Source organism: Rhineura floridana, chromosome 5 (genome assembly GCF_030035675.1).
Source record: "Rhineura floridana isolate rRhiFlo1 chromosome 5, rRhiFlo1.hap2, whole genome shotgun sequence".
NCBI lineage: Eukaryota > Metazoa > Chordata > Lepidosauria > Squamata > Rhineuridae > Rhineura > Rhineura floridana.
The window spans coordinates 81,650,845-81,676,325 of record NC_084484.1 but is presented as its reverse complement, the minus strand read 5'-3'; positions in this window follow the sequence as shown (position 1 = coordinate 81,676,325).

Here is a 25,481-nt window from a genome sequence, read left to right as displayed (position 1 = left end):
CTGCCCCTGAAATCTCAGGCTTTGGGACCCTTCTGACCTCGCAACCCTAGTGGGGTTGCACTTGGTTTAACATGCAAATATCTGAGTAGTGGCCTCTGCCTCCCTTCCTGTCTCCCTTATCAGCAGAGAGACCACCACTTCTATCTTAGGTGTGCAGCAGCCAAGGCCAGCACCTTGTAGGCATTCTAGATTTTTTTTAAGTAACTTAATAAATACATTGTAGTGATTACTTTTGAGTAAAGGTAAAGTAATTAATTCCTTTGAGAACAATTGTAATTGTAATGGTAATTTATTCCTTCTGGGGGCCATGTAATAAATTGTAATTTATTCCTTTTTAAAAGTAATCTTCCAAGCTTTGGATGTCACTCTCATGCCACTGCTAACATGGTCACTTTCCAAAGAAAATACGCACTTAACCAATTCCAGGTAAGATCCAAAAAGTTTTTTTTTTAAATCCAGAACCATTCCAGTCCAGGGGCAGATGCTTTGCAGTGTTGTTGTTCAGTGCCCTTATAATGAGTATCCTGAAACAACTCCCCCTTCCATGTCTCCCAATTTCTTTGCCTCTTCAGTATCATTTCTGGTTCTGAATGTGTTTACTTCCACACAAGTGGCCTGAAAGATGTTGAAAAAAACAAAAACAAAAAAGGCCTGTTGTGCACAAATCAATTAATAAGGGGGAAAAGTCTCCTTCCCTCCCACTCATCTCGGGGAGAGAAAGTCTGCTGAATGCACTGTGCACCCAAGTTCTCCATGTCTGCAAAAAGCAAACTCTTTCCCTCCTTCTCAGAGACGAAACCTGCTGGATCTATAGCGGATTTTTCTCCCCCCCCCCAAAAAAAACACAGGGTGTTAGGTGGGTGTGTTGCCAAAGGCAAGAGGTTTGTAATTTTGAGGCAATGAAAGAATTACAATGCTTTAATTAAGAGCAGTTTGTGTTTTACAGCAGGGAGGAAAGCAGATAAAAACAACCCTTGAGTACACTTAATGAGCAAAATTAACTTAAAATTTCCTTTCAGTTTCACTGGGAGCCCCAATTCAGCAGTGAAGGAGAAATCCCAGTTGGCCAGTTGACAAACCCACAGCATCAGCTTGCATGGCAAATCTGTGGCGAGGCTCCTCAAGCAGGAATTAGGGTCCTCTATTTATACCAAAAGAGCCCCATGACATGGGTGCAACTTTGCACCTGTGATTTTAACTGGCTATACCTATGAGATGTTTATCTTTACTTGGATCTCACACCTATGTCTTTTGTTTATCTCTTCTGTTGTGTCTGTGCCCTTGAGGTTTTGCTGCAGCCTGCACTGAGAACACAGCTTTGAGGCTGCGTTCCCAGTCCTTGGCAGCGTATGTGAAAACATCCTCCCTAATGAGTTCTTGGCATCCACTATCTGTGTGTGCCCATTAAGAGCCTCTCTTACCTCATCTGTGTTATATTCTCAGACTTCTATACAGTACTGTTGTCTGCTATATGGGCAGGGTATGAGAAAGTCCACACAACAAGCCCACCTGGCCTCAATGTAGGCATGGGACAGGAGCATGGACAAGGGAATGGAGCATGCCACACTATATCTCCTTGGTTACATCGAGATGTCTTGCTGTCATTTTCCAATACAGAGGGACAGGCTGTGCCTGCTAGATTGACTGCACTCCATGGGATGCTCGTATGAGAGCAGGGAGAGGACCCTCTGCAACTCCCCCCTCCCATCAGCTGTTGGGCAAGAGAGGCTTTGCCTGCTGGATGGATCGGGGAGGGCAGCTGAGTGAGCGGCTGATCCCTGCAGAAAGCAGTTTAGCCCACACATCTGTCAAATTGGCTGTGCTCAGTTGGTCTGCAATGGGGGGGGAGGGAATGTGGTGTGAATGGGAGACAGCAGATCAGGGCTCAGTGATTCAAGTACAAATGCACGTGTATATGGATGACAGGGACCAAATACAAAGAAGGAAAATATGGATTTTAAGTGGGATAACACTAATACATGGACAAGCCCTAGGTCTTTTACTGAAAATATACTCAAATGCACACATTCACCTGTTTGATTTCCTGGGTATCCAACAGTAGGTTACAAGACGGCCCAGCTTTCAGAGCTCAAAAACGTATGGAGCCTTAAAAAGCAAGCAACTCTCTATCATAGTAGTTTCACATTTGACTATTTTGCAACCTTCTATTTTAGGCTTCAGCACATTTCTATGTTTTATAAACAGTGCAACAAACAAGAAGCCAGATATCATCACCTCAATGCAGTAGTTTCCTTGAGCAGGGAATTAGAAAAAAATGAATTATAGAGTATATTCGGGAAGCAAACTGAAATTGGTGTCCCTTATCAGCATAGTATCTCACATTTTTTCCAGCCACATGGCAATTGCTAATAAGATTGTATTTCATACAGCTACATGATGAATTTTAAATCTCTTACAATTTGAGACCTCAGCGGTAGTTCAAGGGCATCATAATGTATCACTGATTTAAATTTCCTTGAAATATGGATGAAATTCTAGTAGCATTAAAGTCAGTGGTATAGAAATAGAACCCTTTCACTTGAGCACAACATTTCTACTATGAACAAAGAGAATAATACATTTCTGGCACACTTATTACAACTAAAGATGATTCCCACATGCAGATTTTAACAGACATACATGCAGAAAACCAATAGCTTGTGCAGTCAGATATATAACCACTTTGCAAAAGATGTCCATTAATGAACTGTGGATATAACTGAAGAGTAAGAACTGATATCCAGACAAAGAGAGGAGACTGAGGAAGTCACATAAACCTTTCCAACATGGTCTTGCAGAATGTTGACAGTACTTCAAGTATAATTTGGAAAAGTATTCAGAGTGGAGCAAAATCAGTAACTAGTCAAAGTGCAAGGGTACCTGTATAAAGAAAGCACACCTTCTTTTTTATGTGTAGCCTTTTGGTTTGTTTCCATAATTCTTCCGTTAGAATAATTAGAATAGGCAGCATACAGGAAGTGAAAGAAATGAATGGAATATAAAGGTTTGTTAAGAGTACCTTGTTGTTTAATTGTTATACAACAAAAGCATTGCCTTAGGTATAATAGTTTAAAACTTTTCAAAGAACCATATAAATTACATATTTTAATAAAGTAATTATATATTACGATAATAACACATACTTCTTAATAATACTACATAATTACCTTACATAATACATAATTACCACCCACAACTTTATATTTCTTTATTCTAAAAATAATGCATAATGGCTTTACCTGACTTCAGCTGTATTGCAGGTGGGCATGGCTCCATCAAAACAGAGGCCAGGCCTAATTAGGCCTGCAGACTGGAGGTTCTCCACCTCGGTTCATAATATAGGTCACATATTTAATTATGTTATTTAAAACATTTATGTACCTCTTAATCATTTTAGTCATTTATGTACCTCTTAACCATTTTAGTCAAGTTGAACAAGGAGGGTGCCTGGCTGATCTCACTTGGGAGTGAGTTCCACAGGCTTAGGCCCAGTACACTGAAAGTATGGCTTCTAGTCATTACAATTACAAGCCATGCATCTGAGCCATGGGGGACTACCAACAGAGACTCCCCAAAGATTTCAGTGATTGGTGGGATATAAGGGATCAGGCAGTCCTTAATACATCCCAGACTCAAGTAGTTAAGGGCCTTGTAAATTAATACAACCTGGCCTGATAACAAATGGACAGCCAGTGCAAGCTTATGAGCACCAGAGTTTCCCCATCAACCATCTAGCCACAGCATTTTGTGCCAGATGGAGCTTCTGAACCAGGTGCAAGGGTAGCCCCACATAGAGCATGCTGCAGTAATCAAGTCCAGAGTTTACCAATATGTGAATCACCGCAGCCAGTCTATCCCTGTCCAAGAATGACCATAGTTGGTGTACCAGCTGTAGCGGGTAAAAGGCACCCATAGCCACCAAATCTACCTGAGCCTCGAGTGACAAGGATGGATCTAGGAGCACCCCCAAACTACACACCTGTTCTTTCAGAGGGAGAGTAACCCTATTCAGAACAGGTGAATGATTAATCTCCCAGACCCATCCACAGTGCTTCCATCTTCCCAGGCTTGAAGGTCAGTTTATTAGCCCTCATCCATTCCACAACTGCATCTAGACAACATTCCAGACCATGCTCAGCCTCTCCTGACTGACACAAACTGATGCCACACTGCCCCAAAACTCCTAATGACAGCTCCCAATGGCATCATATAGATGTTAACCAGCATTGGTAACAGGATTGTACCCTGTGTTACAGCATAGAACAAAGATTGTGGGACCAAGATGCAATCCCCCAGTGCTATTCTGTGGATACGGCCCTGGAGGTAGGACTGCAACCACCATAAAACAGTGCCCCCAGCACCCATCCCACAGAAGAATACCATGGCTGATGGTATTCAAAAGCTTCAGGAAGTTCAAGAAACAGAAGGAGAGAGGCATTCCCGCTCTCAATACAGGAATTAGAATTCCAATATACTAAATTGCATATTGCCTGTTCCAGTCTTGGCCCATCCTTCGGAAAAGCACAGAATTTGATAATGACAATTCAGAATAATTGAGTGCACTGTTTTGACATTCTTCAAATCATAACAGTAAAAGCATGCCTTAATAATAAAATATAGATGGATATGGAGATGGAAAAACAGTAGAACAACAATAAATATAATAGAAGTTATCTGAAGTAATTTTGACAGTTTCCCTAAACAATGGTGTTTATGTAAATTGATAAACTGGAAGAAATCTATTCCTGGGATGTGGGAAAACAAGAAAATTGTTTAAAGAGCAATAGCTTGAGCAGCAAGTTGCAGATTGGAAATGATTACCTAGGGACAACATGCATCAGTAGGTTCCTATAGACTTTCCTAGTGGTATCGCAACTATATAGACAGTTCAGATCTATGCAATGAAATGTGTCATAAAAATCCATAAACTAAAAGAAAGCACCAATGAGAAATAAGAATAATGGAATGTGTGACTTGTCTGCACCTCAGCCAAGCCCAATGAACTAAGCAATCCTAAGTGGGGTTGTGAGAGCACTACATGGCAAAGCCCTGGTGACTTGTGCCAGCCAGGACAGAAGATGGGGCCGCTTTCACCAAGCTTTTCTGTCCAGCAGATCTTTTCATTTCAGTTTTCCCCCTTTGAAAGCAATGAGGGGAGTTAGCTATGCCAGCTATATTATAGCCTGCAATAGCTTTCAAGGGAGCAAAGCAGCTTTGGATTCAGCAGATCCATAGCCAGATCTGCCCTGTCCCTGCCTTGGAACACTCCATTTCAGGGCCCTGTGCTAACTACCAGTGTTAGCTTTCCAACTGCTGAGCTCATTACAAGGGTAAGAGCAAAAAAATACCCCAACAGCCCTTCTGCCAGCAGAGCCTGGTAGAGGGGCACTCCTACCATATCCTAACCTCCTCTAGCAGGCAACATCAAGGGACTAGGATTGCTCTCCAAAGTCAGCTATTACTTGATATAAGTTGCCTTATAGGAGGAGAGTATGGTTGCTCAATGGCAACAAGTGTACATCAGGCCACAGTAGAACAAGATGTTTCCTCTGGGAGTTCAAGTACTTTAGGTCTCTGATAATGTGAACAAAGGTAACCCGGCATCCAGACAAATAATAAGCTCAGTAAAGATGTACACTGTGTATATAAGAATGTGCTGAAAAGTAAGAGACCTTGTCAAATGAACAAAGGGGATCCTCTGACTTCCAGCCATTCTAAACTGTTCTGCCAAATCCAACTTTTATTTCAGAAGAGGGCACTGTGGGATGTAGTGTTGTTCAAAATCAAACAAATCAGCCCAAGACTCTACATCAGTTGCCAATACCATGTAATTTGCAGTTAATTACTTTTGTTTTTGTTTAGATAACTGTGCATGCAATTTATTCTGTACAAATAAATTATCATGCGTGCTCATTGCCAATTGAGAGAGGATTGCTTTGCACCATAAAAAGCAAAAATATTTCTAAAACTGTTAGAGAGACTTTTCACATTTTTTAAAAAACAGCTCTCATCATTCAGAAACAATCTTGCTCCCTGCCAAGTTCAACTTGCTTTGAAACTTATTCTTTATGGGGAGTGCACAGTTATTAGGAAATGTCTTATTTAAGAACATTGATGGGGGGGGGGACCCAACATCAAACTGAGGGAGGAAGGTATCTCCAAACTATAAAGCTTTATGCACAGAGGCTTCCTCACAACCCAGAATCCCTATAGCACAGGGTTTAGGGTCATGGAAGCCTTCACATGTACATCTCTATGTGCAAATGCTCCATTATTACAGGCAGTCATGCTGTGTGCATGAAGACTAAGGGGTGGGGCTACTTGGTATGTCACCACTCCCTACTACCTGATTGACAAACATGGGAATGTTAGCGCCCAAATAAGGATTTTGAGTTCAATGTCATATTACAGAACCATCGTATATGCAAATTAAGTGCCATTAGTAAAGATTTGTACTCTATAATATCAATTGAAAAAATAATGGTATATGAAAAAAATATAACAACTTAATGAATCAGGCCAAAGGCCTAAGTCCAGCATCCTGTTCTCACAGTTGCAACCAGATACCTATGGGAAGCCTACAAGCAGGATATAAGCACTATTGCATTTTGCCCACTTGGGCTCCCTAGAAACTAGTATTCAGAGACATATAGGTACCAATACCAGAGGTAGAAGCCATTGATAACCTTAAACTCCAAGAATTTGCCTAATCCTCTTTTAAAGCCATGCAAGTTGGTGGCCATCATTGCAATGTGTGGCAGCAAATTTCATGGTTTAAATATGAGCTACGTGAAGAATCACTTTCTATTGTCTGTACTGAATCTTCCAAAATTCAGCTGCATTGGATGACCTCAGGTTAGGGTTACCAGGTTAGAAGCATCCCAAACCCCAAGATTTCAAGGGCAGGCCCTAGTGATGACACAGAGGGCAGGCTCTGATGATGTCACAGGATGGGCCCTGGTGATGTCACAGGATGGGCCCTGGTGATGTCACAGGGTGGGCCCTGGTGATGTCATTAAGCATGATACATTAAGCTTCAACCACAGTTTCTAGGAATATACCATTCAAACAAAATATTTCTCTGATTGGAAATTAAGATAGAAATCTAAGCGAAAAGAGGGTGTTCCCAGGTTCAGCAGAAGTGAAGGGATCTTTCATTCTCATCTACTTAAAGGAGACTAACATTTAATCTAGCCTACTTGCTTCTGGCTAGGCCAGTCATCAGAAGGCCATTGAAGGAAGAAGGGAGCCTACTGTTGTGGAGATGTTAGATGGGAGGAGTAAACATAGATGCCCCTGAAGGCTGCAGTTCTAAACATGCTTACTAAGGGACTAAGCCTCATAGAACTCAACAGGACTTACTTCTGAGTAGATATGGTTATGATTGTGCTATTGTTAAGGCTTGACTAAGGATCCTCTGCAAAGATATCCACATCAAAGCAGGGTTGCCAACCTCCTGCCTGGAATGCCCTGCACCTGCCTATTAACATGGCTGCTCCAAACTTCTTTACAGACTTGACCCTTCACTGCAGACAGAGATCTGAGAAATGAGTAAACGTTAAAAAGATTCTCCACACCATTCATTTAAAGCACATTCAACATACATTTGAAGCACATGAATCCCACCACAGAATCATGGGAACTGTAGTTTGTTAAGGGTGGTGGGAACCATAACTGTGAGGGGGAACTACACTTCCCAGGATGCTTTAGGGGAAATCATGCACTTTAAATGTGAGTTGGATGCATTTTAAATGTATTATGTGGATCTGCATTATTTCATAAACTTTGCCTGAATATAAATTGTTTTAATTAATTTTTTAAAATGCTAATCAGCTACAAAGTTTACTGGGTGACCATGGGCAAGTCACCATCTCTCAGCCTAATCTGCCCCTCAGGGTGAAAACAACAGAGGGGGACCATAACCACCCTAAGGAAGAAGGGCACAGTTAATATATAGAGGAAATAATATAAAACCATAGTGTGAAATCAGATACATATCAAGATATAGTATGAATAAATATTTATATAAGCATGACTGTCAAATATGTTTATTATTTACACAACCCATAAAGATATTAATAGAGTGATCCTATGCATGTTTACTCAGAAGCAAGTCCCAATGTATTCAGTAGGGCTTACTCCATCAGGTAAATATGTACAGGACTGCAACCTCAAGTGTTAAGGACTTCATTCACCCAACCCATAATTCAGAATCATGCCACTTTCATGCCATTTTAAGCTGTTTTGCAAGTGTTTTATACTTGTTTTTATGGTTATTGGATTTTAAATTGATTTATTTCTTGTTGGGAGCTGCCTTGATTTCCAATCAGCAACTCTACCTGACAGGATTGTTAGAAAAACTACACACATACACACACATGAGATGTAAAAATACATACACCCCATACAACAGTTTATTGTCAAAACCAGTTGGTCATTGCAGAACATTTTTTTTTAAAAAAAATCAGTATCAGTTTCTTACCAAATAAAAGCAGTCACACCTAAGTAAGTCCTGCCTAATTGCTTTTAAAAAGGGGGAAGGGGAGAGAAAGATTTACAACACAATCCTTTGATATGTTCACTCAAAAGTCCCATTGGTTTATAGCACAATCCTAACCATGTCTACTCAAAAGTAAGTCCTACTGAATTCAATGGTGTTTACTTCCAGGTATGTGGGATTAGCATTGCAATTTTACTCCCAGAAAAGTGAGTATAGGATTAAAGCTTCAACCCTGACTTTACTTTTTTGGCCAAAAACCTCAAAGGGTGGGGATTAGAGCAGTTGGCTACTATCAGAGGTTGGGGGGGCAGCTGACATTTTGGTGTATATCTCTTGCACTAGACCACCTAGAAACTTACTTTAAAAAAAAATTAAAGCTAAATCTTGAGATTGGGATGACTCACCTGGACACCCAGAGAGGACCCAAAAAAACTGGAGACCTAACAACCCCACCCCAGTTCTACTATTATAGGAGTGGAAACCCATTTTATACACCTCTATCACATCCCACTTTACTCACCTTCCCCCCAAAAAACTAAAAAGCACCTAATGTTGCAACCTTTCATCAATTTGGGTGGGGAGAAGGACTGTTCCAACACCATGATCATTTTGGTTGCACTTTTCTGAACTTTTTCCAACTGTACAACATCCCTTTTGAGGGGTGGCCAACCAGATGATTTGTGGTTTTATGTTTAGCTATATACATTATGTAAATACAAAAGAGAGGGTTTTTCTGTGGTGGTGCCCCAATTGCGGAATTATGTACTTACAAAAAAGAGGGTCTTTTCCATGGTGGTGCCCCAAGCATGGCATCAACACATTATTATTGTTGTTGTTGTTGTTGTTGTTGTTGTTGTTGCTGTTATACACCAGCTATTTTTAGCTGGTTGGATGGTTTTAAAATAAATTAATAAGCAAAAAATGGCAAAAAAGAGTTCATATTAAAAAATCAAATAGAAGTACATTGGCAGCAATCTAAGAACAAACAAACAAATAAACCCATTCTAACAGGCCCTGGTTGAATAAAAGCATCTTTACAGTTTCTCCTAAAAAATACAAGGGGGTTGGCAAATCTTCCTGAAGATAAAATTCTTCAATGGAAGTGTCACCACAAAAATATTAGAAGTCTCTGACCATGATGGCACCCAAATCAGTGTAGTGGATCTCTTTAGAAAATCGTAATTCGTAGGTGGGGGAATTATACAGCCACAAGAGTGGCTGTATACTATAGTCAGCGTGGATTTTTCATATTCCGCAAAGTTAAATTGAAAATACCCCCATGCCATTCTGATCCTTCCCATAAGCTCATTTCAAAACAAAACCTTACAAAACATATAGTCCTGAACTCAGAAACGCTTGCTTAACAACCCTCTAAATTTTCATGGCGATATACAAAACAGAGAGAATCAAGAGTTCAAGGTGTAAAAAGAGAGAGAGAAAAACAGACCCCTTTTGGACTTTTTTCTGTAAGAGTCCTCATAATCTGTTGAAATTAATTAAAGATTAGCCATGTTCACAGAGTACCTGTAATCCTAATACTGACCTTGCCCCATGCTCTGACCTTCATTTTCTGAAGTTTAAAAATTAAAAAATGCCTGGCCAATTTTTAATTAATTTAAGAAATTTAGCATTGAACTCAATGATAATGTCTGGCATTCTCAGTAAGAACCAACTGTCAGTGTTCTAAAAGCCAGACTCACAGCTACTGTGCTGCCTAATCAGGGGGCCACACCCACACCAGACCTTTATTTCACTTGAGACAGTCATGGCTCCCCCCAGAGAATCCTTGGAAGTGTAGTTTGTGAAGGGTGCTGAGAGGAGACTGCTATTCCCCTGACAAAGCTCCAGTGGCCAGAGTGGTTTAACAGTCAGCATCTCTGAAGCTCTGTGAGGGGGACAGGGCGTCTCCTAGCAACTCTCAGTATCTTTCACTAACTATATACTTCCCAGGATTCTTTGGGAGAAGCCATGACTATCTAAAGGGGAAAAAAGGTCTAGTGTGGATGTGGCCAGGGACAGCTTTGGTTTCAATTTGGGAGGCTACATGTGCCTGTTGTAGAATAAAAAGGTAGGGGAAACCCTGAAAAAGAATGGTACTGTTCACAATATTTTCCTTTTATAAAGGAAAGGGGCTTCCTTTCTGCTCAGTGCCTGCTCACTCAATCTCCTCCCCTCTGTCTCTCCTCCACCTTCCTCCCCCTCCCCTTCCTGCCCTCCTCTTTCACTCCCTGCCCCTCCCCCAGGTCAGTTTCACCTATCCTAAGCATGATTGCAGAGGAAGGCAATGGTAAAACCATGCTGCTTACGATGAAAACCCTATTCATAGGGTTGCCATAAGTTGGAATTGACTTGAAGGCAGTCCATTTCCATTTCAAGCTTGATTGCGCAGTAGTAAATCCCACTGAACTCAAAAAGCATGCAAGTGATCAAACCTGCCCTGCCCTCCTCCTCCTCCTCCCTCCTATCCCCTCCCTCTTGCCCTTCCCTCCCCCTTCACTCTCCCTTCTGCTCCCCCATCCCCTCCGCCCTCCCCCACAGTCAGTTTTACCTATCCTAAGCATGATTGCACAGGAGTAAATCCCATTGAACTCAATAAGAATGCAAATGATCAAACCTGCCCTCCCCCCTCCTCCACTCTCCCTTCACCTCCCTTTTGCCCCTTCCCTCTCCCTTCTTTCACCCCTCCCCCCACCCCTTCCAATCCCCTCCTTCCCCCTCCCACTCCTTCTGCTCCCCTCTCCCCCTTCCTCCTTCCCTCTACTCTCCCCTCACCCTCCTCCTCCCCATGATAATTTTTTAGCTATCCTAGCCATGATTGCATGGGAATAAATCCCACTGAACTCAATAAATATGCAAATGATCAGTCCTCCTTTCCCTCTCCTCTATCTTCCTCCTCGCTTCTTCCTTTTCTCCTCTCTTTCTTCTACTCTTCCCCTGCCCACTCCAGGCCTCCCTCTCCATGGTCAGTTTTACCTATCTTAAGCATGATTGCAGGGGAGTAAATCCCACTGAACTCGATAAACATGCAAATGACCAATCCATTCTCAGCAAACTTGCACAGGATCCCATATCTTACGTCCCGGATTAAAAAGCAGAGAAATTCAATCTTTAAAAAGCAGGGAAATTGGGCAGCTATAGTGAATACATTAGGGGAGCAGAAGACCTGGTCTCCTCTCTGAGATATTGGACTGCCCTACAAATTTGTAAAAATGCAAACACAATTTGGGTTGGTCTTTCACAGTCCAAACCACTTCATCTATGTTTCAACATCATTGGGCACCATTTTGAATCAAGAGGAGGGACCAAAACATCCAAACTGCACTGATTTGAACGCTCTGAATGGTTCCTGAAAGTGAGGAGCAGGTTTCGGTCTTTGGACTCTGAATATATTGCTGCCCGATGTGGTGTGAAGGTTTCCAAGATGGTGGTGCCAGGTTTGGATGCCACTGGACACCATTTTGAATCAAGATGGTGGACTGGACATTTTCAAACTGATTTGGACACTGTGATGTGACCAGTCCTGAAATGGAGGAGCCAGATTTGGATGCCGACAGAAACAATTTTGAATTGATATGGCAGAACAAACCATTCTATACTGATTCAGATGCCTCTGAAGATATCCTTGCCCAATGAGGCATGATGGCTCCCAAGACAGAGGAGCTGGGTTTGGATGCTGCTGTTTGGACCCCACCAAACACCATTTTGAACCAAACCATTTCAAACTGTGCTTGTTGAAACTGCCCTTTGAAGGTATCATCACCCAATTCGGCATGACATTGCTGAGTTTGGTGTAACAGTTCCTGAGAGTGAGCAGCAGGTTTTTGGGTACATTTGGATACCATCAGAGGCCATTTTGAAACAAGATGGCAGACTGAAATGTTCCAACCTACACTGATTTGAAGCCTCTGAAGATATCATCTCCCAATTTAGCATCATGGCTCCAAAGATGGAGGAGCAGATGGTGGTTGAAACCATATTACGCTTCACCAATTTGGATACCTCTGGAGATATCACCCAATTTTGGCAAAACAGTTCTAAACTGGGGTAATCTGGATGAAGATTTCATCAACCAATTTGGTGTAATGGTTCCTAAAAGCAAGGAACAGGTTTTGTTCTGCCTTTGGATACTGTCAGATGCCATTTTGAATCAGGACATTGTATGCCTCTGAGGATATTGTAGCCCAATTTAGTGTGATGTTACCCAATTTGGCATGATGGTTCCAAACTATGATGATTTGGTCACCTCTGAAGACATTGTTGACCATTTTGACATGACTGTGCTAGTGGTGGCTGGGGCTTAAAACACGTCATCCCAGGATACACTGGAGAACAATGTGGGAGGGGGGATGGCAGAGAGTGGAGGCAAGCTGGCCAGGCACTGCAACTGAGCATGTGCAGCTGCTGCTGTCCAAGGGTGTAATCCCACTGGCTGCAGGGATCTGCTTTTGCACTGTGTTTCCCACAGGGAATGTTCTGGCAAAGCAGCACCCAGCAAGATTGAAGCTTCCTGCTCTCAGCACTGTGGTTGGAATGGGGGGAGGAAAGATGCAGCATCTCCTTCCCTGCTGCCCTCCTGGTTGTATAGGGTTTTAACAGCCATTATGAAACATTATCCCCACCCTTGAATTGAGATGAGGTCAGATCCTGGTCAGGTGTTCTCCAGATTGAGTTATCAAGAGGCCATCCATAGTCCTAGAAAGTAGCAAATCACATTGTTCGTGTATAAAATCTCAGTATTTTTTGGTTTCTTAGAATTCACAAGCAACGCTGGGTTCTTTCTGCTAGTATATATGTGATAAATTGTGTGATAGGACCTGATCCGTGACACATAAATGGTCCTTACCTGGCACCATAGCGTTCCATGCTGCTCAGTGGTCATTTTCCTATACTTTTTCTATACTGAGCTCAGGTGAGAGCCCCTTTCTCCAAACACCTCTATCCATATGTATTAAATGTTTGGCTTCTAGAACCCTGATATACTTGACTGCATCCCAATCTCAGCCAGAGGAATGTTGTTTTCATAGATACGTTTATTGGGGATAGAAAATAGGAGGTCAACAATGACAAATGTATTTATTGGGGAGGCAGCCAGCAAACAGTGCAATTTATTCCATCATCCAAATTATAATATTTTCTTGCCCCCTCTGTTCAACCATGAACATTGGGTGCACAGCTTGCATTACCAAACTGTCAATTTTTTTTACAGAATCTTCATTTTTGCAAATGTCTACACTTAACTGCAGCCCACCCACTTTACCCCACCACACAAGAAATTATAAAAAGCCTCCTGGCATTTTAAATGCAAGCATTTGCATCTATAATTTAACATCGGTACAAAATTGCATCTGCAAACATGGAGGTTTTTTGAAAGCCTATTATGCTATGCTTTTTGCTTCTTATTATATATCGTTTTCCTACCCTTTTCTTCTCTTTTGCTCCCCAAGGAATTATGCAAACAAATCACTAACTGCTTTGGAAAAAAATTATTCCCCTTTTTTCTTTTCAGTGTTTAATATGACTAAATCCAATAGTGCTTTCACTCCCAACATGCCTGTTCATTATAAGTGTGGGAAGTTATGGCATGCTAGCATAAAAATAGTCAGGAACAGACATGCCTTCAGGTTTTATTAATACATGGAAAAGTTTCACTCAAAAATCATGTGTAGCCTTTTTATTATGAAAATTCTGTAATGTACTGTCTTCCTCCCCCTTGCAATAACAACAATAGGGAACAAGGTTGCTTAGTCAAACAACATGTTGATATTCTAAAGCACAAAATGAGTGTGTGAATTATACTAATACACCCAGTAATCACTATGCAAGTGTTTCTGCTTGAATGAAGAATTGTGGCAAAGAAAATGAAATCATTCAGAGAATGGCATGGTGTTATATTCTTAAAACAAATTAACTGTGTTTGCGCAGGCATGAAAATGTTGGTCAACGAGAGTCTCTGTCCACATCCCCTCCTGAATGCCCAATAGCCACCAGCAATTAGCTACCCACGGTCATCTGTGGTGCAAAGAGGTCCTCCAACAATATATGGAGCAACCTTAAGCTGTGGTTTTAATGTCCTTCAATGGAAAGGGGTCAAGTACTAAATGGAGCTTGGTTTTTGTGGTGTGGTGGGGAGGGGTTGCTGTTCATTGGTTTACAGAAAATATAGATTAGTCTGTAGTAAAAAAAGGCTATACAGCTATATGTAGCAGTAACAAAGACTCAGTTCAGTTTACCATCATGAAAGGGGGAAGTAAGGACATAAGTAGAGCCCTGCTGGATCAGGACAATGGCCATCTAGTCCAGCATCCTGTTCTCACAGTGGCCAACCAGGTGCCTATGGGAATGCCACAAGCAGGACCTGAGCGCAACAGGACTTTCCCCACCTGTGATTTCCGGCAGCTGGCATCCAGAGGCATACTGCCTTCAACAGTGGAGGTACACCATAGCTATCGTGGCTAGTAGCCACTGATACTTGGCAAGCAAGCTGGGTCAATTATCATGGTTGGCTCTACCATTAGGCAGAGTGAGGCAAGTGTCTCAGGTGACAGTTGCTGGAGGGGCAGCAACAGCAGCCTCTAGCAGCTAGAGTCTAGCTGCTCTTCCTGAGCCCCCTGTGTCAGCCATTTCCCTCTGGCCTGCTGCCTTGGATGCAAGGGGAATGCTATCCCATCACCAGTGTTGGTCAGCTTCTGTATATGGAATGAGGGAGGCACCATCTTGTCCTTCACTGTAGGCAGCAATGTCTTGGGCCAGCCCTGGCAGATATAGTGTAGTCCTGTTCAGGCATTCATTACTCATGTACGCCAACTGCATGAAGAAACCAGCTAGCCCCTCTACCTAGACATTGATGCACATGCTGGCCACTCACCCCAGCCAATATGTGACTAGCATCTGTCTGAAGGGGACCCCATGCACAGACAGTTGTATGTGTGTGGGACTCCCTCCATGCAAAGCCTGGCTGACCAGGATTCACAACCCTGTGGAGCGATCCCTGCATGTGTACATCTATGTGTATGCAAGCCCTTCTGATGTAGGGATAGAATCTGTTGGCTGGTGCCGGTTTGAAATTATTCCTGCAACCTAACAGGCCGGTATCAATTCAAGTTTATTTTTTGTCTGCTAGCGGCTGCTTTTATCAATCCAGGGGTTTTTTTCTCACAAAAATATGGATATTAATGTAGCTATTTTGAAAGGAAATGATGATAAATGAAAGGAAATGATGATAAATGAAAGGAAATATCAATAAAATTATCTTTCTTAATTTTGATATTTTAGAGTCGGACTTTTTTTTAAAAAAATCCTTGTCGAAAATAGCCATAGAAAATCACTAAATAAAAATGTAATCCTTAGTGATGGAGAATAATTGAATTAATGGAAAATTCAGCACCAAATCCGAATTGGGTGGAATTCTAGCACATCACTCTACTGATGTGAATCATGCACCATCGGGGCATTGCTAGCCAGGCACATTCTAGAGGACTGCTTCATGTGTTCAGTATCCAGAGGCAGCAAATAGCTGAACTAGGATTGTGTGAGAAAGAGAAGAGCAAACAGAAATAGGAAGAAAGAAGAAGACTGAAAATAAAAATGAATAAGAATAGGAAAAGAGAGCAAAAGTTAATGAGGAGGCTGAGCCAGCGTAACCCACTCATGTATGGTACTTTAACAACGCTACTTATGTTCAGGAGGAGAGCTGAGGCAGGGAGTGGCCACTATTATGGGCCACTTCAGAGCAGTTGGGATGATGCCTGTGTCTCTTTCTCTAGGCCCTGGACAGATTGGCAGTGATGTTTATTTTAAATATGTATTTTGACCAGTTTATGAGAAGAGAATATTCACATATGAGTTTAGAAAGCTTGTTTGCTGGGGAAAAAAATGTAAAGGAAAGTAGTGTGGAAAATGCAGCAGCAAATATATTGGGTAGAGTAAATGTGGAATGTGATAATCAGGGCACTGTGTCTAACCATACTGTTTCAGGTAGGTGGACAGTTAACACCTTTTTTGAAGATCATGGATCCCGTCCATGTCCAATCCAGGACCCACTGAGCTTCAAGGATGATGCTGTAAGCAGAGCTTGGAAAAGTTACTTTTTTGAACTACAGCTCCCATAAGCCTAATCCAGTGGCCATGTTGCCTAGGGCTGATGGGAGTTGTAGTTCAAAAAAGTAACTTTTCCAGACTTCCGGGAAGGGTTGCTTTGCCTGTGCTGCCTCTAAGACGAGCTCTTGTCTCAGAAGAAGCTTTTTCAGCTTTAAAATCAGTCACAACACTCTTTTTGACTGATAAAGGTTTTCTCCCGGTCAGGGAGAAACGTAGAGATCAACCACAAAGCCTGTTTTTGTGGGGAGGACTGGATTTCATTTATTTATGAGAGAAGGTTCAAACTGCAGTGCCGGACGGACTTTCATCAAGCTCTTGCTGATTACAGCGACACATTTATCTTTTCTTTAAAGAAAAACGGACTTCAACAGGCAGATAAGCATCCTTCTTTCTATTTTCTTTCTTTACTTGGTTTAAATTGGTGTAGCAAAAAAGAGATTTGTCAATGAATCAGCTGTGAAGAACTTCTAGAAGTGAGTTTATGGCTTTTCTCTTTCACTAACGAAATTAAGGAGGAAAGAAATCGAAAAAGCTTATCTTTGTTTTTATCGCAAAAAGCTGTCCTGGAGGTGCATTCTAAAGATACCAACGGATGAGGGATTTCTATTTCGAGGAGGGGGGAACAAAAACTTTTTTTTTGGTTTATTTCATTTTGACGAATCTGCTTATTCACGACGCCACTAATTGTTTTGATGTTGGGAACTAAGTTTGTTTTTGTATTCCTGAATACATAGAGATAAGGCAGGCTGTATTGTCTACACTGATATAAGCAAGCCTGGAACATTAACCCAATTGTGGCTGAAATAATTTTTGTTTCTGTGGTTTTAAGAAAGACAACCAGGAAAGTGATTGAGACCATGGAAGAAATTATGTTTCAGAAAATAATGGGTGAGATTGAGATAACGAAACAAACCCTGAGACAGGGTAGACAGGAGATGAAAATTGAATTTAACAAAATGACGCAGGAGCTTAAAGAAACAATGGATTTTGTGAGAGAGGAGTTTGATGGGATAGGGAAGCTACAAGCCCTGGAGATTGGAACAAATGTGAAATTGGAAAAAGATTTGGAGTTTATGGATGTTAGAAATAAAGTTTACTGTTTGGAATTCAACGTTGTCTCTGAAGAAATTAATGAAGATTTTGGTTGTGAAGTTATCAATGTCTTGGATAATTTTCTGGACTGGAATGATGTGATGGAGCTTGACATAGAAAAAATCAATGGAGTTGGCTACAGATATGTGACAGTGGAGAAACTCTTAAGAGATGAGCCAGTGCATTTTGTAAAAAAGAAGAACAGAACAGAGATATGACTTTGCAGCAATATTTCAGCAACATATTCAGAATTCTTGACTGGAATGATGTGATGGGGCTTGACATAGAAAAAAGTTATGGAATTAACTACAAATATGTGACAGAGCAGAGATGCACCCAGAGCAGAGATGTGACTTTACAACAATATTTCAACAACATATTCAGAATTGATGGCAAGGACATATTTGTGATGGGGGAAATTCCCATCAGACTCTTGTTATATGACTATAGCTATGACAGCAAAATCATCATGGGATACTGATAATGGATGAATGGATACTGAAACCACTGGATTTAACAAGACTATTGAAGATGGAAGATGGAATTAATATTGATAATGGAAGAATGGTTATGGAAATTATTGGACTTAACAGATTTGACGAGATGGATTAATTGATATGTTTACTTGGACTATGGCTATGACAACAAGATTATTATGGGATACTGATAACGGAAGAATGGCTACTGAAATTACTGGACTTAACAGGATTATTGAAGATGGAAGATGGAATTAATATAGATAATGGAAGAATGGCTATTGAAATTATTGGGCCTAACAGATTTGAATTAGATGGATTAAGCGATATGTTTATTTGGAGAAAAATTGAAAGATATATCTCTCAAGGAATTGAAACCTCTCTTGGACTTTTTGTGGAAAGAATAAAATAATGTTTATGAGATTTGATGATTAATTAAGATAACTACTGGAGGAAAGTGATTTTATAATATAATTTTAGAGATAGGATTGTTATATATTGTAGACCTATAACTGATCTGCGACAAATCGGAAATCAACATTTTATTTTATTGTTTGGTTGTTTTTGTTTTGTTTTGTTTCCTGTCTTTGAAAATTTGAATAAAAATTAATGATAAAAAAAGTAACTTTTCCAAGCTCTGGCTGTAAGATTAGTGGATTGAAGCCCCAGGTCATCTTTCTCCTACCAAAGGAACTTCCCTTTTAGAGGAAGGCTTTCTCCACTCATGGAACACTCTGTTCATTGGAGAAGGGAATCTTTGGGTCAAAAACAGTTGATTATGTCCAATGGAACATTTATGCAAGGGTGTGCATATGATAAAAACTCCTCATCCCTTCCACCCCACTGCATCGTCCAAAAGCTTCTTCTGATAGTTGGAAGGCCAATCAGGGGAAATCTAGTGTTGCACTCACAGAAGATGTCTCTGCCTGATTTTTTCTGATTTCCCTTGTCCCACAGCAGCCCTCCCACGACATATCTCAGGTCTTTCCTGAACATGCTTTGACTCTCAGGAGGCACTTTTCAGGAGGCACAGTGTCTGCAGAAGGGTGGGAGATAGTGTGGAGCATACTTTTTCAAGCACCGCACTAGATCTGTTTCAGTTGTATTTGTGTTCAGCCATTTTGAATTCAGTGGGCATATGCAAACACATGCTGTGTCCACCTGCTTCTCTCTGATCTTGCCCATCCCACCAGTACCCATCACTGACCTCCATGCATATCGAACTGCAAGACTTCACCTTTAAGGGTGTACCAATACCTCCAGAAAATGCACCACTTAATAGGCTTGGGTATGTATGGGGATAGTGAAACAGGCAGAGAGAGACCTTTAGCTCAAACAGAATAATGGACAATCAAAGTGAAACTGGTTGGACTTTGATAAAAATCCAAACTGTCTTTCCATCCCCTCCTACGAAAAATATGTGCCACAAATAAAGGGGTTTTTTTTAATTGCAATAGAAAATTATAATAAAAATGGAAAATATTCTCAATGATCAGACATCAACACAGTTTGGGAGGCCCACCAACAAATTTGTCATCACCAGGACACATTCCCCACCTTAAGGGGGTGAAGTCTTGTCCCTGACCTCATGCTACATATTTGAAACTGAAATGTCTTTGCGATCATCTTCTTGCATGGAGTTGAAGAAGGGCACTGGAATCATATGGGCTTTCTTTGCATCTGTTCCTACTAAGTTGAACTGGAGAAGGCTCGTAGCTCACTTGTACAGCATCTGCTTTGCATGCAGAAGAGCCTTTATTCTATCCCTAGCATCTCTAGGTAGGGCTGGAAATGTCCTCTGCCTGAAATCCTGGACAGCCACTGCCAATCAGTGAAGACAGTACTGACCTAGATGGACCAATAGTCTGACTCAATACAAGGCAGCTTCCTATGTTCCTAGGCACAGAGAACTTCTGCTCATCTATAGTGCTGGGAAACTATCATCTCTTCCTCTCTGCAATTCCATTTTTGGGAGGAAGTCTTAGGCTCATCTTGCTCTCCAGAGCCTGGCTGGTCCCTCACCAAGGCATATAGGTGAGATTGTCAGCCCCTGTCAATAATCTTTCTTTGCTCCAATATTACACATAATAATTTCAGGATCTTCAATCACACATACACATAACCTCAGTCAAAATATATGTGCATAAAATGACTCAAGAGGGTAGTGATTCATATATGTATTTTTTTAGATGTCAGTTTGAGACTTTCCAATCTTCCCATCTTACCAGGTATGTGGGATTTATTATTTTAGTTTCACACAATCTTTGTTGGTTGATAGCTTGTGGTTCTTATATCATGAAGCACCATAAAATTGCTCAAACCTGAATATAACAAGCTTTACTTTTCATTCATATTAGAGACCTCATTTGTGCACTGTAATGGGATGCTGTGTGCACACAAATCAGGTAATGGAGCATTTAACAAGCCACTTTCTTAGGTTAATCAGCCACAGAGTAGTATATATGCACATACCAAAGATTCAGAAAGTTTGGCCTCTATTGACCATCCTCTACTAGAATTGCATTCATATCAGAAACTGAAGTTCATGAACCCAGAACTCACAGTAGTAATACCCCCTTTACATCTGCAACTTTCTGTTTTCCGTCAGAATTTAATTGCTCAGTGATCTTGTTCTACCAAAACCCTTTTAATCTGTTCATTAACTACTGAGAGTAAAAGGTAGAGCTCTACGCCAAAGTTTTAAAATATTAGAATGCATTTTAAAAATGGTCTGTCCTTCAGGATTTCACCTAGCATGGGTTCAAAACCCCTGTTTTCATCTCTTGATATAAAAAGGAAAATGCTGATATGGAATAGAGAGTATGCAGATACAGTGGGCTGGTTCACATGGGAGCTTAACTTCATAGTAAATATGCACCTTTTGCCATCGCAATAGCTTTGGAAGGTTTACACTCCCCAGCTTCCAATACGTTTTTTTTTTACTTTCAATTCACATGGCATTCCTCTGGAAAGGGTTAGTATCACTGTTTCCTTGTGGCCCCTCACCAAATCTGCATGTTTACTCCTGCTGGAGTATTGCCAATGGAGAAGGGGTTTTTTTTTCATTGGTTCTTGTCAATTGGACACTGAAGCGGGAAGAGCATGGGGGGAACCACCCCTTTTCAAAGTATTTATGAAATGCAAATTTTAGTGGAAGTGTGTGTGTGCACGCACGAGTGTGTGTGTGCCTTCTGTAGCCTCAAGTGACTACCCGGTCCTTACTTACTCAAAAGTAAGCCTCAACAGTGCTTACCCTCCTCTCAGGACTCATCACTGATAACCATAGAGAGGTTCCTCCCGACAGATAATAATAATAATAATAATAATAAAAAATAATAATAAAATTTTATTTTTATGCCACCTATCTGGCCGAGTGAACGGCCACTCTAGGCGGCGCACATAAATTAAAATAAAATACAGCATATAAATACAATAAAAATACGACATATAAATACAGTCTTCAACTAATCAACCCACCCACATTTGTACGTTATATACTAAAATTTGCTAGGGATCCTGTATGCCCGCTGAAATAGCCACGTCTTTAATCCTTGGCAAAAGCCTACCAAGGAGGGGGCATGGCAAAGATCATAAGGGAGAGAGTTCCAGAGGGTGGGGGCCACAATTGAGAATGCCCTCTCTCTAGTCCGCACCAGCCTAGTTGTTTTCACTGGCGGGACCGAGAGAAGGTCTTGTGAGGCTGATCTTGTAAGGCTGCACATTTGGTGATGCTGGAGGCGCTCCTTTAGATAAACTGGACCGAAACCATGTAGGGCTTTAAAGGTTAACACCAACACCTTGAATTGGGCTCGGTAGACAACTGGTAACCAGTGTAGGTCTTCTAACACTGGAGTGATGTGATCCCGGCGGCGGCCATTCTTAATCAGCCATGCCGCCACATTTTGTACCAGTTGTAATTTCCGAACCGTCTTCATGGGTAGCCCAACATAGAGCGCATTACAGTAGTCTAAGCAAGAGGAGATCAGGGCATGCACTACTCGCGGGAGCAGATGAACCGGAAGATAGGGTCGCAGCCTCTGTATCAGGTGTAACTGATACCAAGCTGCCCGGCTCACTGCTAACACCTGAGCCTCCATGGACAGCTTGGAATCAAGAACGACCCCGAGGCTGCGGACCTGGTCCTTTAGGGGCAATCTTACCCCATTCAACACCAGGTTGATATCTCCCAATCTTCTCTTGTCTCCCACAAGCAGTATCTCAGTCTTGTCGGGGTTCAGTTTCAGCCTGTTTCCTCCCATCCATTCACTTACGGACTCCAGACACTTGGAAATGGTATCCACAGCCAACTCCGGTGAGGACTTAAACGAGAGATAGAGCTGAGTGTCATCCGCATATTGGTGGCACTGCAACCCAAATCTCCTGATGATAGCTCCCAGCGGCTTTACATGGATGTTAAATAGCATGGGAGAGAGGATAGAGCCCTGTGGCACACCACAATTAAGAGGCCAAGGGTCCGAAACCTTCTCTCCCAGTGCCACCCGTTGGTGCCTGTCAGAGAGATAGGAACGGAACCACCGTAGAACAGTGCCTCCAATTCCCATTCCCTCCAGGAGGCCCAGGAGGATACCGTGGTCGACGGTATCAAAAGCCGCTGAGAGATCAAGGAGGATGATGAATGAGCATTCACCCCTATCCAACGCCCTCCTCAAATCATCCACCAGAGCGACCAAGGCTGTTTCAGTTCCATGACCAGTCCTGAAGCCTGATTGGAATGGATCTAAGTAATCTGCTTCCTCCAAGTGTGTCTGTAACTGTTTGGCCACCACACGTTCGATCACCTTGCCCAAAAATGGTAGATTGGAGACTGGGCAAAAGTTATTCAAATCTTGGGGATCCAAGGAGGGCTTTTCAAGATGGGCTTTATTACCGCCTCCTTGAGGGCAGATGGCAATGCACCCTCTTCCAAGGAAGCATTTACCACCGCCTTGATCCCATCGCTCAGTCTCTCTCTGCAGTCCACAATGAGCCATGTAGGGCAAGGGTCAAACAAACAGGTGGTCGGTCTCACAGTAGAGAGCACCTTGTCCACTTCCTCAGAGGGAAGAGGCTGAAACCGATCCCATTGGACCGGATAGCAACTGGCCGTCTCTGGCCTACTTCCTGTGTCCACGGCGTACGGAATTGAGCTCTTCAGACAATCGATTTTATCAGCAAAATGTTTTGCAAACGCGTCACAGGAGGCTTTAGAGTGCTCCATGGGGTCCTGAGCAACTGGACCGACCAGGCTACGGACCACCTGGAACAACCTCCTGGGACAACATTCTGCGGATGCAATAGAGGCAGCAAAGAAATCTTTCTTTGCTGTCTTTATTGCCACTTGGTAGGCCGCTATTGCTGCTCTAACCAGTGTCCGATCATCTTCGGAGTGAGATTTCCACCACCGGCGTTCTAGTCGTCTCACCTCCTGCCTCAGACCCCGCAGACATGGTGTATACCAAGGTGGAGTTTGAGTTCTATTCAGGGGGAGAGGACGTTTCGGAGCCACCCGGTCTATTGCCCTGGTGATCTTCTTATTCCACTCTGTCACCAGGGTTTCGACTGGGCGACCTTCAGACAGCTCCAAATCTTCCAGCGCTGTCAGGAATCCTTCTGGCTCAATCAGGCGTCTGGGGCGGACCATCCTAATAGATAGACCGTTGAAGTTGTTAGTTGTTATGCAGTCTGGGCTGTCCCGAAGTCATTACTACCCTTCTCTCTCAATTTTGCTATTGAAGAGGGAAAGGTTTTTTTTTGTCAGTTTCATTGTTTCTTGTTAATTACACACCTCTCCGCAGCCTGGGGGGGAATTGACATGAAATGTAGGGGGAGTGAGTGAAAGCAAAGTAGGGCAGTTTTTTCAGGCAGCAGAGAGACAGGGAGCCTTCTCCTTTCATTCCTGCTTCTGACAGTGAACTGGGGTATTCCTCTCACACCTGCTTTTTTAAAAATCTACTGTTTTGTGATCAAACATAAAATCAAATGTTAAATGAATAATTTTTCCACAATGGCAATTCTGCAATATTACACAAACAAAGTTTAGAGGAGGTTTTTAACTAAGCTTCCTTGGGCTGAAAAGCCTCTCTTTTCCTCCCCAACAGCTGATGGGGGGGAGGGAAGGGGGAGCTAAAAATCCGGGAACATAAGGAAGGAGAAATAAGGTTCTCTCCCTCCAGGCAAACTGATCTCTCTCTCTCTCTCTCTCTCTCTCTCTCTCTCTCTCTCTCTGTGTGTGTGTGTGTGTGTGTGTGTGTGTGTGTGTGTGTGTGTGTGTGTGAAAGAGAGAGAGAGCGCACGCACGCACGCATGCACTATAAGTTGTGTTCTTTTCCTCCCAGCCTGAAACAACCCAGACGTTTATTTTGCTTGCACTTGGGGGGGGATTAACGTTGCCCCTTTGCACACCCACAAACCTGTGTTAACATTATGGGAGGGGAGTGAAGGGGCGGAAAGGAAAGCTAGAGGGGCAGAAGTGGCCAGCTAAGCAGACAGAAATGAAATGGAGTCGATGGGGAGTTTAGCGGGTGGAGAAAGGAGAGTATCTGCAAGTTGCAATCCAACGCCCCCCAGCAGGAAACAGCGGAATAAGGGACTACATGAGTGGGACGCAGCGAAGCAGAGGCAGTTTTTTCTTTACTATTCTGATTTTCAGCGGATTGATTCGCATTTAAAGGGAAATGCAGCGGCTTGCCTTCTCTTTCCAAAAAATGTCATGCAATCACTGCAGATTAAAGGGGAATGCAGCCAGCCTCGATCTCATATTAAATTGCCATGTGAATGAGCCCAGTATGTTGACCTCATTAATAGTTACTAAATTATTATTTGGTTGCAACTGTACACTTGTTTCAGAATATCTTTCCTAGTAGTGCAAGGAAGGTGCTTGGAGAACGCTGCACACATCTTGGTTTTTCCAACATTTTGGGGGAAATAACTGTGTAAGTTGTAGTGCTGGGGTTCCTAACATGGTTTCCATGCACATTCCACTGGCACCCACCAAGGTCCGGTGCCATTTTTTTACTGAGAATGTTGGCTCTTTGTTTTACCATGGGTAACGATGAAGTGGCTGGAAAGCAAAGGGCTAGCATCCAGCCACCCCACCTTCTCCCCTCCCTTTCCCCAGAATGCCTCTGGTCCCCATGTGGGGTGTTTTGCCTATTTTTTTCTTTTGTTTGGGTTAAAGGTAGCCTGTTAGCATTGCCTGTTTTGGTTTGGTTTTGGTCTGTGTTTTGGTTTAGTTTGGGAGGGTGGAGTCCCAAAAGGTTGGGGGATCCCTGGTGCAGTGGATGGACACATGTGTGATCACCACTTTAGTGTCTCTT